At 45.6% G+C, this 8,375-nt stretch overlaps 1 long non-coding RNA gene across 1 annotated transcript; it reads left to right on the top strand.

Annotated features, from left to right (window-relative positions):
* The first annotated feature begins 1,366 nt into the window (after nt 1-1,366).
* LOC143820605 (uncharacterized) lies at nt 1,367-8,020 on the top strand. Its single transcript, XR_013225417.1, has 3 exons — nt 1,367-1,611; nt 6,188-6,902; nt 7,931-8,020. It is a non-coding gene; the product is annotated as an uncharacterized LOC143820605 (long non-coding RNA).
* Nucleotides 8,021-8,375: the final 355 nt, after the last annotated feature.

Raw genomic sequence — 8,375 nt, 5'->3', positions numbered from 1 at the left:
CAAATTCTGTGTGGCCTTCCGCTTTGGGCACAGATCTGATGAACATGAGTTCCATGCAACTATTTGTTTGTGCAGCAGCTAAAATAAAAAATCAGTCCGCCATGTTGTTGGATAACTCATGCTAGGCAAAGGACCCTGCTTGGCCCCAGGGCCAACAGCCTCTCTATCCTGAGTCATCTGCCAGCCACTTCACCTCCCTGCCACCTGAGCCTCTGGAGCAGCATAGGAGGAAGATAAGAAAGGAACTGCAGGACTGAAGGTGCAGTGCCAGGTTGGCAGCACAGCATCAGCTCCACATCAGCGATGAAGCAGAGTTTATGCAGGAGCAGAGCTGAGGAGCTGGAAGGTGCATAACATAATGTTTAAAAGCATCCAGCAAGAGAGCGACTGTCTGTTAGTTTCTGACATTGCAGCCTGCATCTTGGATTGATTCCCTCGTCTCTGGCTTGTGCTCTAGGACCCTGTTCTTGGATTTCCCCATGAACCTGAAGCTATGAGTTTCGTCTCATTGGTATCTGGACTGTAAACTGCTATTTTGACAAAATCTGATGGCTAGAACTTAACTCCCTCTGCCTGCTGTATGTCTGCAACCAGGACATAATTATATTAGCGGCCCTTTTCTGCACTGTTAGGAGAAAAGCTGATCGTAGCTTCTGGTAAAGGTATCCCCTGTGCAAGCACCGAGTCATGTCTGACCCTTGGGGTGATGCCCTCTAGCGTTTTCATGGCAGACTCAATACGGGGTGGTTTGCCAGTGCCTTCCCCAGTCATTACCTTTTACCCCCCAGCAAGCTGGGTACTCATTTTACCGACCTCAGAAGGACGGAAGGCAGAGTCAACCTTGAGCCAGCTGCTGGGATCGAACTCCCAGCCTCATGGGCAAAGCTTTCAGATGGCTGCCTTACCACTCTGCGCCACAAGAGGCTCTTCAGTAGCTTCTGGAAGGCAGAACAATTTAGAGAACTATGAGGGTAAGCAAATCAGGTTGGGTGGTTGACCGGGATATAAAAGGGGCTGGTGTAATCTCGCCTCTTTCCAATTTCAGTTTGGCACAGGTGAGCATTTCTTTTGCAGCCCCTACGATGTGGATTCCAAAGTGGCTTACGGTCGCCTTCCCTTTCCTCTCCCCACAACAGACCCCCTGTGATTGAGGGGAGGCTGAAAGAGCCCTGATAGTACTGCTTGGTCAGAACAGCTCTATCAGTGCTGTGGTGAGCCCAAGGTCACCCAACTGGTTGCATGTGGGGGAGTGCAGAATCAAACCTGGCTCACCAGGTTAGAAGTCCGCACTCCTAACCACTACACCAAGCTTTGCTTATGATGTAACGGGTTCTGGAGTTCTCTCAGGATTCCAGCTGAACTCCAGACAACAGACATCAGTCTCCCTGGATTTATCAGCCCAGTGTTTATTGTGTTAAAGCTGATATATATATATATATATGTTGGTTTTCCAAAGAGAAAAGATGGATGAGAATGCTAGCAACAGGAGCTGATAGCAAATTAAATTATCGCATCTGGAGCCAAATTGGCCTCTGTATGGAAAAGTGAAAAGACCGTCTAGCGGATGGTTAAATAGGCTCTGAACTGTATTAAACATGGAAGTTCTGAAAGGTAGGCTATAAGCATTAAAGATAAATAGTGATTAAGCTCAAACAGCTGGCAAAATGAAGATGGAGAGGCCCCAGGTATGGCATTCTTTTGAAAATTAATTGATACGGACCTTGTGGTTTTTTAAAAAAAACATTTGTGAGCTGTGCTTTCATAGAAACAATATGTTTTGTTTTTTTAAAATAATGGTAACTTATAAATGAGAACCCTGAGAAGAGAACGGCGGGCTTAAAAGCAGGTTTCCTGGCATGTCTCTTGGTGTAGTGCCGTGGTGTAGTGGTTAAGAGCGGCGGCTTCTAATCTGGCAAGCCAGGTTTGATTCCCTGCTCCTCCACATGCAGCCACCTGGGTGACCTTGGGCTTGTCACAATCTCTATGATCAATACCATAGAAATCTGGGTAACTTTTGGAGCATGGATGCAACACAGTGATATCATTTGCTGGATGCATCAGCAGAAATGATGTCATGCAGCACTGCAGGAATCCAGGGACAGGATGTTCCCTACTATAGCTAGAGACATGACTATGTTACTCTGAGGTAGGTGAAGGTGAGAGCGTGTGACTGGCCCGAGATCGCCCAGCAGGCTTCCATGGCAGAGCAGGAATTCAAACCTGGTTTTCCCGGATCCCACACCAGCTCTTCAGCAGATAAGGAAATACCATTTGTTGGATGGTGTCAAGGATTCCTGTCTGAATCCCGTGGGTTCTTGGGGCTGGTATTCAATGTTACATCCACACAAACTAGGATCCAGCCCTAGGAGAGACCTGGGGATCCCTCAGAATCACAGGTGATCTCTAGAGTAAAGAGATCAGTTCTCCTGAAGAAAATGGCTGCTTTCCATAGCATTATACAACACTGAAGTCTCTGCCTGTCTCAAATCCCACTCACTTCCAGCTTCACCCCAAGGTCTCTAGGTATTTCTCAACCCTAATAGAACTTTGGTTAGGATTGCCAACATGTCTTGGTAAATGCTGGGAGAGCCTGGGAAGAGGAGTTGGCAGAGGATGTGGCATTGTTTTCAGAAGATGTTCTAGGAATCTTCCCTCACATCTATGGTAAAGATTGTAGAGACATGGGGAAATTCCTAGAGTATCACAGCAGGCCATTTTTCTGGCTATTTCTTCTTCCACCATTCAGTTTCTTGACGGTGAACGATTGGGGTTGAGTGAGGGGATTTACCAGCCATAGGTGACAAATGGCAGTCTAACTCTGACACATATGAATTGACCTTGCAGTCTTTTGAAGAGTTCTGGTTTGCATCTACCCAAGTTGCATGCACCTGCAAAATATGTGCATGACCCCTATTCAGACAGTGTGGCCGCCACATGTAACTAGAGCATTTCTGGAAAGGACCAGTTATAAAAGTCATCCCATTTTTCCATGTGAGTAAACCGCCCACTTCTTCACCAAGTGCTCAAAATATCACTGAGCCAAGGAGTTCCTTCCATGCCAGACACCCACTTTACAACGGATGAGTGTGACAGCCATGATCAATCCGCTGGTACAAAATGACTGATTTGGACCCTTTTTGACCATGGAGAGAGAAGCAGCAGAAAGTCAGCGTCTAAATCAGGGGTAGTCAAACTGCGGCTCTCCAGATGTCCATGGACTACAATTCCCATGAGCCCTGCCAGTGAATGCTGGCAGGGGCTCATGGGAATTGTAGTCCATGGACATCTGGAGGGCCGCAGTTTGACTACCTCTGGTCTAAATGATGAACAGCTTCTTAATAAAAATGAAAAATAAGTTTTTGCGGAATAAGTGAGTCAACACTGCAGCCCTGGCTACATTTTTTTTCCTTTTCTTTTTCCAATCCAAGATTTGAAAAACTGCAGGCATTTGTGAAATGAGATTTTCAGAAGAGAATCTAGCTTTCCTCCAATAACTCCTGTGCTTAATTATCAAAGGTTTTATCAAGAAGTTCATTTCATTTACGACTGTCACATAATCATCCCTTAATATGATAAGTGCCATGCCATGGAGATGGCAGAGGACATAGTTTTCAATTAGAGTATATTCTGTTTGAATGAATGAATATATTCCAGTGGAATAGAGTCTTACTGAACAATTTATGTAAAGACTCGCAAACAAGGATAAATTTCTTTCAGTCTCAAGCTTACAGGAAAGTTTATACATTCATTTTTGATAGTTTGCTAGCTGGTTTGGGCCCAGCTCTGTATGATTCAGGGTCAGCCCTGGTTAGTACTTGGATGAAAACCCACCAGGGAAGTCCAGGGTTGCTATTCAGTGGGAAGCAATGGCAAACCACCTCTATTAATCTCTTGCCTTGAATGATGGTGGATGACAACAGAGGGGAGTAGCACCAGCTGCTTAACAAATAAATAGTTTTATTGAGAAGAGAAATAACTTTTAAAGAAGAGAGGAGGGAGACAGTCCTAACTGTCTAACTGTTCTTTTGAAAGCAATCAGGGAGGAAGTGGGCTCAAAGGAGCAGGAAGTCTCCAGATGAGCCAATCAGGAGATGATTTGAAAAACACCAGGAAGTTCTCAATCTCAATATACTAACTACACATCTCCTCCAATGCCCCCTGTGGGATATTCTTCATATGCTGTTGGATCATGCACACTACAGATCTTGCATATTTTAACCCTGACAGCTCTCTGGGATCTCCATGACTCAGCTGTGGCTTTTGGACACTCTCCACCATATATGACATTTCCTTATTTATTTATCATTTGACATGGGTACATTATCACCAGGAGATCCTAAGATTGTCTAGGAGCCAGACAAGAGACGTTCGGAGATATACGGTCATTGCCTGCCCTCATGTCATGGCACCTTCCAAGTACTAGCCAGGGCCGACCCTGCTTTGTTTCCAAGATCTGATGGGATCAGGCCTATCCAGGTTTTTGTGGACATTGTGATTGCCCCTCGTGCTTTGAGGCCAAACCACGCCCATTTTAACATTCAGTTCGGTGGGGATGGCAACATAAAAAGAGAGCATGAGCTTAGCCTTGATGTTGATGATGCTTCAGCTGGTGGGCCTCTGAGGTTCTTTACCATCCCAGGAGATTGTGGGACTACCCTGAGCCCGTAATGCCTGCCCTGAGCCTGTAGGGATGGGTGGCCCACAAAATAAAGTTGATACTGTTGCTCTTTCAGCCTGGTCCTCACCTGGATGGCCCAGGCTAGCCTCATTTTGTCAGCCTCAGAAGGTAAACAGGGTGAGCTCTGGTTAGCCCTTGGATGGAAGACCAGCAAGGAAGTTCAGGGTCACTACACAGAAGCAGGTAATGGCAAACCTCCTCTGAATGTCTCTTGCCTTGAGAGACCTGTGGGTTCGTCATAGATCAGCTGTGACTTGGCAGCCCTTTCCTCCTCCTCCTCCTCCTCGTCTACCACCACCACCATTTCACCTGAGATGGCAGCTTTGGCAGGCTGTATGACGAGGTGGCAGTGAATTCTTTCTTTCAAACCAAGGAAGAATAGATTTGGGAGCTGAAGCATTTGGCTGAATTCCAGGAACACAAGGAAACTAGTTTTGATGAACTCTAGACTGCACTGGGACTTTAGCCCTTCTGCTGTCTGTCTGTCTGTCTGTCTCTCTCTCTCCCTGACCTTACACTTGTGATAACCTGGCAGTTCCCAAGGGACTCATCCAGCAAAGCTCTGGGGGTCTTCCAAAGGGGAGCTATCAATGTAGGAACTTCCCAGCCACGCTGAATCAGATTCCAAATGAAATTTGCATGTGCCAAAAAAAGCACAAGCCACATCCCTTGGAAATTAAACGCATGAGAAAGAAGAGAAGTGTGCAGGACACAGTTCAGGAGCGAGGCTTGTTAGAAGCACCAAGAACAGAAGGCCGCGTTTTGAGCTGGTTTTGAAGTTATGAAAGCCATAAACCTCAATTCTGCCAAGTGACAGAAAGGTGGGTCACCATTAAAGAGAGCGACCTGGCTCTGAAGGAAGGCTGGCAGGAAAAGAATTGGAAACCTAAAGCCCGGCTTCCAGAATTACAGCTACAAGATTGCTTTGAATGGGGGAAAAGCCCCCAGGCAAGGACAGAGGTGGAAAAGGTACAATGTGCGCAGATTGCAAGGCAGATGTTTCATTATTTGGGCTGGAAGAAAAATGAAAAGAAAGAGCTAAGAGTTTCGGGAAACCTTTGCAGCAATTTAAGTCCAGTACAGGACCAGCGCCTTGGTTAAGAGCAAGAGCGAAAGGTCCCCAAGGGCAAAAGTCACATCAGCTGTGGATTCAGTTAGGGCAGGGGTAGTTAACCTGTGGTCCTCCAGATGTTCGTGGACTACAATTCCCATGAGCCCCTGCCAGCTCTCTCTCTCTCTCTCTCTCTCTCTCTCTCTCTCTCTCTGTCTGGCCCAAGACGAACAGGGAAATCATCTTGACCTACCTGTTAAGATGGTTGTAAATATTATAGAGCAAATGTAGATGAGAAACAGCCAGTCTGGACTAAGACTGGGCAGACCTGGGTTCAAACCCAGAATTACCTAGGTTAAGAAACTCCTGGAGGATTTAGGGGTGGAGCATAGGGAGGGCGGAGTTTGGGAAGAGGAAGGAAATCAGCAGGGTATAATGTCATTGATTTTGCCTTCTAGATCTGCCAGTATCTCCTGGAGAACTGACCTTTGTCGTTTAGAGGTCAGCTCAGGCTGACAACAGCTCTCTATACCGGACCCAACATGGCTTCTGATATGATGTCATGAACTTTTGGAATGAGGAGAAGCCTTCTTAGGACAAGTATGACGCATGATAGTTAGAAGGGAACCTGCTAAAGGAAAATCCTGGGTCTAACCCAAAGAAGAGCCCTACTCTACATCTCAAGGACCCTAAAATTCCAACACACTTATAAAAGTTGCTACAAGGCCAGCCATGCTTGCTCTGTGACCATCCCCATAACTAAAGGCAACAGACGCTTCGAATGAATCCTGTGATTTTCAGTCCGATGGGCTTTTCATTTCACACTCCTTTGTTTTAATTACATTTTAAGATTAAACGTAGGGATCGTCGTTTGTTATATCCAATGGGATATCATACTGATTAGAAAGGTCGTCACAATGAGAACTGGGAGGGCAAAAAGAGAACTGCTTTTGACACAATTGCCGGGAACAGCCACATGAGCGTGAGCCGTCAAGCGGAGACAGAAATTTAATCCCAAACTGCCTTGGTTACGATTAAAGGAAGTATTTGCCGAATGAAATCTTCAGCTCAAGAAGCAGGCTTTCTTTCCAGTTCTCTTTTAAAGCACAACGTTCAACCAAAGGAAAGTGACATCTACCTTCCGCATTTTGAAAATGGTTATCCTACGTTCAGGTGGGTAGCTGAGTTGGTCTCAAGCAGCAGAACACCTCAAGAGGTGCTTCTGAGGCCAACTTTTTAAATAGGCTAAAAGTTTACTTCAAACGAGTTGCATGACCCCCAAGAAGAGCTGAGACCACGGCCCAGGTGCAACTACCCAAAAGGCCCCGTTTCTCACAGACACATGTTTGATGTGGAAAGAAGATGGGACTGCCAATAAATCCTTTCTAACTGCTGTAGGGAGCCACGTGGTTCTCACGGAGAGAGCGACCCACCTAGCTGGCAAAATGTATGTCCTTTTGGGGTCACCTGTTTCTCTTTTCCAGCTCCTGGGATATTAAGAACATACAAGAAGCCATGATAGATCAGGTCAGTGGCCCATACAGGTCAAAAAAATTGTGTCCAAAACCCAAGTGTCATCAGGAAGTCCACCAGAGAAGTCAGGAAACTTCAAGAGGGGGCAGGATATTTCTCATCCAGTGTTTCTTCTTTCTGTCTAGTCATGCCAAGTGTCCATTTTGGGCAGGTAGGCTCTTCCCATGTGCCTTCACCTCTCAGCCAGAGGGAGAAACAGTGGGCGGTGGAAATGACAACAAGCTATGTGCTGGCTTCATGCCTGGGTAAAAATCCAGATGTCAGCCATTGCTGTAAAAACATTCTTAGTACCACAGAGTTTCTGTCAATGCGTGGATATCTCTTCTGGGTTTTTCCCCAAATGCGACATCAGGATATCACTCAGAGCAGCCCTACTGCCCCCCAGACACACACACACATTCTGTCTCCCCAAAGAACACTGAAATAAATTCAAATACAGGGTTCAGAGGTAGGTCAACGGAGCAAAATAAGTACATAAACAGGTTACTGATTTCTGTTACTTGTTCTGAACTTGGGTCTAATTTACACAAGCAGCAAAAACCCTTCCAGAATTTCTGCTTATCCAATTACCTTGTAAAATGAATGGGGATTGTTTTTGTTTGTTTGCTTGCTTTTTTCGTTAAGGAAATAAAAAGCATCTCTCGGTTTATTGTTCCCTTTTCATTTAGCACCTCATCATCCCAGGGCCCCAGCAGCAACGCACAACTATTATGGCAACGTTGTTTCATCAAGAATATATGGTGCAATTAAAAGTCACACACTGCTTCTGGTTGTTCTTTATTAAACAAGCATCAATGCATGCTGCTAATGTGCTTCCTATGAAACAGGCTTTGCAATAAATGCTTATCGCAGCTGCCTCCATCTTTGACTGACCCCCCAAACCAAAAAAATGAGCTTAACACACACACACACACACACACACACACACACACGTATGCATAAAGTTTGTTGATACCTTATGGCTCTTGAACTTCTCAAATTCATCACCTGCAGCTTAGAAGGTCAGCAAACCTGCCCACCCCTGGATATTCCGCATGCTTCATCAGTTAGAAAATTCAGCTTGGTATAAGAAATCCAGGTTCAAATCCATGTTCAGATACGAAGGTCCCCAGG

Source organism: Paroedura picta, chromosome 11 (genome assembly GCF_049243985.1).
Source record: "Paroedura picta isolate Pp20150507F chromosome 11, Ppicta_v3.0, whole genome shotgun sequence".
NCBI classification, from domain to species: Eukaryota; Metazoa; Chordata; class Lepidosauria; order Squamata; family Gekkonidae; genus Paroedura; species Paroedura picta.
The sequence above is the reverse complement of the archived record's forward strand: the minus strand, read 5'-3'. Positions and strand labels throughout refer to the sequence as shown.